This window comes from Piliocolobus tephrosceles, chromosome 4, assembly GCF_002776525.5.
Source record: "Piliocolobus tephrosceles isolate RC106 chromosome 4, ASM277652v3, whole genome shotgun sequence".
Lineage (NCBI taxonomy): Eukaryota > Metazoa > Chordata > Mammalia > Primates > Cercopithecidae > Piliocolobus > Piliocolobus tephrosceles.
Window position 1 is genome coordinate 152,018,288 of NC_045437.1, and position 6,438 is coordinate 152,024,725.

Here is a 6,438-nt window from a genome sequence, read left to right on the forward strand (position 1 = left end):
TTTTAAATCTACATGAATACACACTCAAAAGTAATATCGGAGTGTCCGTCCTGTCTACGGGGTCTGCCAAAAGTGGGAGAATGAAATTAAAGTCGCTGCATCAGCCTATACCTATGGTGGGCTTTTCTGTTTAGTATAATTTCACAATGCAGATAGTTCAAATAGTTATCCCATCCAGTCTGATGCTTGGTGAGATCAGGTAAGGCAGCAGCCCCAACAAAATATACTAATTTTCTACTATCTAAATTTTTGTTCCGTTCAGTAGTTTACATAGGGCTTTCACATATCAAAACATGCTTGCCTGCCATTTTACTCAGTGTTACATTCTTGCCTTCTTGAATCTGGAGCCAGAGGTCTTGGAAGAATGTCTTGTGGGAATTTGGTGTGAATGTCTTGGAGCAGTTTGGTGTGCTCAGAGTCTTGTACTTATAATTACCTGACATTAAATCTTTTCTAATCATTGACATGATACCAAGGTATGAAGAAATACATCCTGGGAGGTCAAATCCACTTTCAAAATAAAAGTTCCTTCTTTGTTTTCTGTCCTAGTAAGTGAGTGGAGTTCTGGCTTATTTTACAGAATATACAGGAATTACTCATGTCAGAAACTTAGGATATAGCAAAATACAATCAGTGCTAAAACAACTCTGAGTATAATTTAATTCTTTTGATGCACAAGGCATTTTTAGGGGCTTGGGTGATCCACACAAATGAATCTTCCTGAAAATGGAAATAAACCTATTATTGCAAAAATATTTTTAAAAATAAAAGTAGTAAATGCTTAAGGACAAAAATTCTAAAAATTCAGAGCAGTGAAGGTACAAAGTGAAAGGTAAAACTGACCCTTCCAAATCTCCAATTTCTGCTATTAACAGTTTCTTATATACCTATACAGAAAATGTATCTGCATATTCAGCTCTGTATATAATTTTTTTTTTTCACAAATGGGATCATACTGTAGTGGAATTACAGGGGATAAAAGGATATTCATTTTATATTTTAATAGTTACAGCTAAATTGCCCTTTTGTTAACTGGTACATTCTCAGTAGTTATTTGAGAATAACTTCCTCAGTGCTTCTAAAATGTATCCCACTGTTTTTTAAACTTGCTTTATTTTTACTCATAAGTGAGGCTGTGCATCTTTTGTATGTTTATTGGTTACTTCTGCTTTCCCTTCTTGTAAAATGCCTGTTGAGAACTGAATATTTTCCCCTCTGGTAAAATGCCTCCAAATTGAACACAGAACATTAACGATGTGTTTTTACAGCTACATTTTTATAGTTAGACTCCATTAAAGGTGAATGTTCAAGAAATAATAGTTTAAAATCTTGAGATTCTTTTTCATTTTTTAAAATATAATACATTGTCATACCAATGTCTAATACCAAGATGATGACATTTGGTGATTTAATGAACATTTGTACTTTACCCAGTCTTTAGTCTAATTTGAGCCTCATGCAAGTTTGGAAGATTCCTGAAGTGGAAAGCCCCAACAATAAAAAGGGGGTTTGTGATAGTTGACTTCCCAGTCACTCCCAGCTCCGTCCAAACAGTACATAGTTTCCTCCCACTTTGCTGATCAATAACCTTGGAAATAAATTTATACCCATGGGTATAATGCTATGAGTTTAGTGCTCATGCCTCTTTTTGTTATCTATACAGTTTCTATCATACTATGGCTACTTAGGAAGTGTCTAAGAAAAACAACAATTATGCTGGTATTTGATTGGTATTTGATTTGTCAGTTGTGGCTGGGGGCATCAGTGGGACATAGAGCAGAATTCTTGCTGAGGAATATGATCCTCACTTGATTCTAATTTTATCTTTGTGGTGAAGCTTTTAAATATGAGGACAGCTGATGTTGAATAAATCTGTCCTCACAAGCTGTATGAGATTGAAGTAAAATTAAATATTTGGGGTTAAATCCAAATGTAAAGATGTGGAAACGGCTGATTAATCTTTTGATATTTCACTTTCTGCATCTTGGTAAAAAGGAACTGTTCATTGTGATAAACACAAAATAGCAACAGTCCAGTTTGAGGCTTATGATAAGCTAAATGTGTGCCCTAACTTAAGGTCTAACATTTTATAAAAGACGAAGTAGAGTTCTTACTTTTCACCCCAACCTCCACCCTGCTGATAAAATGATAGGCTATACATACTTGATTTTGTTAGCGACCTCTCTTTCTTTGTTTTTCTCCCTGGATGAAAGGTTTCTACTAATGAAATAGTGAGGCCCACACTTGCACTTGGGTTGGGGTAATAATCCTATGTGGTCTTTGTAAGTGTGCAAATGATGAGACCCCAAACTCCTAGTAGATTCTTACCTAGGTGACTAAATATATTGCTAATTGCTAAGGAATAAATAAATGTGTGTTCTCCAAGAATAGATTGCTGGCTTTTCTTTAGCTGACTGGATTACTAAGGTAGAAAAGCACTAAAAATAAATCAGGGCACAAATTCTCCTGCCAGGAATTGAGCATTGAGATAACTTGTCTGCCTGGTGGTGTTGACATCATCTGTTCTCCTAATGCACTGCATAAATAGGAGCCAGAATGAGAAATAGATTTGGCCATGAACTAGTGTCAGTAAAAGTCCTTAACCCTTGTCCTGATATACCTGTTGCTGCTTGTTGCCAGGTTTAAGTTAATTAGTCCATCCAACTCCTCTAGGAGATAGCTAAGTACATCAAGGTGAGAACTCAAAACCAAACTCAGGGTCAGGATCGGGGGAAATCATTTGATCTCTTTTAGCTTCAAATACATTTTGCTAGTTCTCTTCTGTCAGTTGGGTTTCAGTGTTTCCCCCAAGGGATCAGGTTTTAACAGAGTTGGAAATGTGGGAAGACATCTCAGGAAATCAGTTCTCTAGGACCTGAAGATTGCACAGTGATCCAAGTTCCCTGACGTGGAGTTAAGGATTCTTGTCACTGAATTCCTTTTCTGTTATTACTTCAAATGTCCTGAGCAGAAAGCCTTAGCCAGTTAGAATTAACCTATGGGTCTCATGTGAACTAAAATGGGAGGAAATTCATGCAAATCCCTACCTTCTTTATATCTGAACCTACTTTCTTTTGGTTTTATAGCAAGTTGCATTTAACTGGAATAATACTGTCTCACACTGATTAAGTCCTTGATGCTCACAAAATGCTTTCACACATTCATCTTGTGGTCACAGCAAGCCTGTAAGGAAGGCAGATGTTCTTAACCTCTTATTAACTGCTGGACTCAGAAAAGCCAGCAGATTGAGACTGGCAGCAGTTGGTGTTAAGATCCCTGGGAGCTCTGGGATTTCATTGTCCACATAGCAGTGAATAGTCGGATCCATTTCTCTGGGGAAAGTTTGGGAAGTTTGTTCTGTCTAAGTAAAGTTTGTTCATTTAAATATTTGTACAAAATATGCATTCTCATTATAGAAAATTTGGAAAATATGGAAGAAAAAAATCAACCACAGACTGAGCACACAAAAACAAATTCCTTGGGTTTCCTGTTTTTTGACTGAATCTGTGAGATAGGAGAGATCAGTAGGTATTCAATAATGTTTATTCTGTCTCCACCCCTTTCCTTGTGTTCAGCATAATGCACACAACAGACATTTAAATTCAGTCTCCTCTTCTAGGAATCCTTCATAGGTAGGGTACTGACTGAGTCTTCAGAGCTGAGCTCTAAAAGGTGAGTCAGAATCTTTGCATAATCCCTGGTAGAGTTCAGCTGTTAACTGTTCTCCTTTTGTTACCATTCTCTTTTTTTCCACACAACACTCTTCCTTTCCTTCTGGCTATATCAGTATGTTTTCTCTTCATCTTTCTCTGCTGTTTGTCATTTTCAGACTTAAAGTCAGCAGCAGATTCTGCCTGGCCTCCCCAGGGCAGAGTCAAGGGCCGCAGTAGCAATGAAGAGAATGAAAGGACAAATATGGAAATTTCTGCTTTTTCTAATCTCCCACTCACCCAGCTTGGCACTGGCTTCTCAGAAGTACACTGACCAAAAACAGGAGTGTTGGGCCGTCCAGGAACTTTTCTTTTCTTTTTTTTTCAGACGGAGTTTTGTTCTTGTCGCCCAGGCTGCAGCGCAATGGCGTGATCTTGGCTCACTGCAACGTCCGCCTCCCGGGTTCAAGTGATTCTTCTGCCTCAGCCTCCGGAGTAGCTGAGATTACAGGCGCACACTGCATGCCCAGCTAATTTTGTATTTTTTAGTAGAGATGGGATTTTGCTCTGTTGGCCATGCTGGTCTTGAACTCCTGACCTCAGGTGATACGCCCAGCTCAGCCTCCCAAAGTGCTGGGATTACAGGCGTGAGCCATCGTGCCTGGCCCAGTGCAGGAACTTTAACAGCTCCAGATGTTTGGAGCCAGGAAATATTGAGCTCCAGTCTATCTTTGAATCCTCTACTGCATTTTGCTTAGTTCTTAAATAGTAGATATTAGTTAAGTATTTATTGATGAAACTGTGTGTGAGTGAGTGACTGTGTTTGGTCCTGATACTGGAAATAGGAAGCCACTATACTGGTTTCCTGTAAGTTAAAATCATCAGGATTGTATTCTCTGTCCTGCCCCCAAGAAATTAAGAACATTTGATTTTCCTCATCTGTAGGATCAATATGATGTGAGAAAACCCAGCTAACCAGCAGCCTTCGTTTCAAAGATACTCACAGCCTCCACGTTGTCTGTTTGGTTTTCTGCTCCTGTTGCCCCAGAGAAAGAGCCCCTCAAAGCTGTGTTTGAGGAGGGTCCCTGCTCTCTGGCAAGAAGGAGCATAAGTTGGAATGACAGCTATGTGCAAGGAGGCTAGTGTATAAATTGGAAAGGATGGGGAAGAGTCTTCCTATTCTACACTAGTTCATGCAGTTCCAGCTTTCAATTTATCACACTTGGGAAGTGCTCATCTTCCCAACAGGACAGAAAATATGTGACCCTGAATTAACCACTAATAATTGTACATCAAATCTAAATGGGGATGAGGAGATAAAAGGCAGGGTAGAGCCAAAGTCTCATGGTAAGCAAAGCATTTTTAGCTGGAATGTAAAGAATGTTGGTATTGGCATTTAAAGGAAATTCAAGCTGCCCTTCCCTTCAATCCAGATAGCTCACAGTTGTTTGGGTCACAATTACAATTTTACTGATTTCGGAAATCTAATATTAATCTTAGCATTGGCTTTAGTGGAGAATCTATCCAATGTTGTAGATCTTTATGGAGAAGTATTTTAAATTGTGAAATGACATTTTTTTTCTTAGACAGGTAAGACTTTTATACACTGTTTGTTGGTGGATGTGCTTTTGATTGTGCTGTATTTAAAATACAATAAAAACAATTTAGGTCCAGCATAGAAATTGAAAAATATCTCTTATCCAAAATGCTTGTTTCAGGTTTGAGATCTTTTTTTTCCTTCAGATTTTGGAATATTTACCGATACTTAAATGCTCCTTTGAGCATCATGTCAGTGCTGAAAAAATTTTGGATTTTGGAATATTGAGGATTTTGAATTTTTGGATTAGGCATACTCAGTCTGTATAGAGACACTTCCTCTTACCATGCATAAGCTGAAAAAATTTTTTGAAAAGAATACACTTCCACTCTCTATTATGAATTATAGAATTAAATAGCAGGCTTTGATTGAGGGTCTATTGTACTGCCCAGTACTGAGCAGCTGGAGAGTAACAGATCAAACAAAAGGAAAAAAAAAAGTCCTACTACATTAATAGTAAATTAAGTGTATAGAACATGGTGTAAACATTTCAAAAGCCATTCAACTCAGTATTTTTTGAGCCTCTCATGTAGGCTACCTACTTTATTTTGTTTTGTTTTGTAGCCCCAGACGACTTCTTTCTAGTTTCAGCCAATTGTTTAAAAACTAAATAATAGGCCGGGCGCGGTGGCTCAAGCCTGTAATCCCAGCACTTTGGGAGGCCGAGACGGGCGGATCACGAGGTCAGGAGATCGAGACCATCCTGGCTAACACGGTGAAACCCCGTCTCTACTAAAAATACAAAAAAAAACTAGCCGGGCGAGGTGGCGGGCGCCTGTAGTCCCAGCTACTCAGGAGGCTGAGGCAGGAGAATGGCGTAAACCCGGGAGGCGGAGCTTGCAGTGAGCTGAGATCCGGCCACTGCACTCCAGCCCGGGCAACAGAGCAAGACTCCGTCTCAAAAAAAAAAAAAAAAAAAAAAAAAAACTAAATAATGCTTGTTGTATATGACAGAAGCTGGGAGAACTCAGCATTATCCCATTTCCAGTAGTAGTGCAAAAAAAGGCAAATTGTTTGAGGATGATTCATTAGAAACATGGCCTCCTTCATCAAAGGATGGCATATTCTGTCATTAGAGGAGTAATTTATGTGATGTGATCATGAGTGCTGTTGACTTAAAGGGCTTGTAACCTGTAGGAATCTGTGACTCAGCATCTGGCCCCGGGAAGCAGGGTCTTAGCAGGCTGTCAA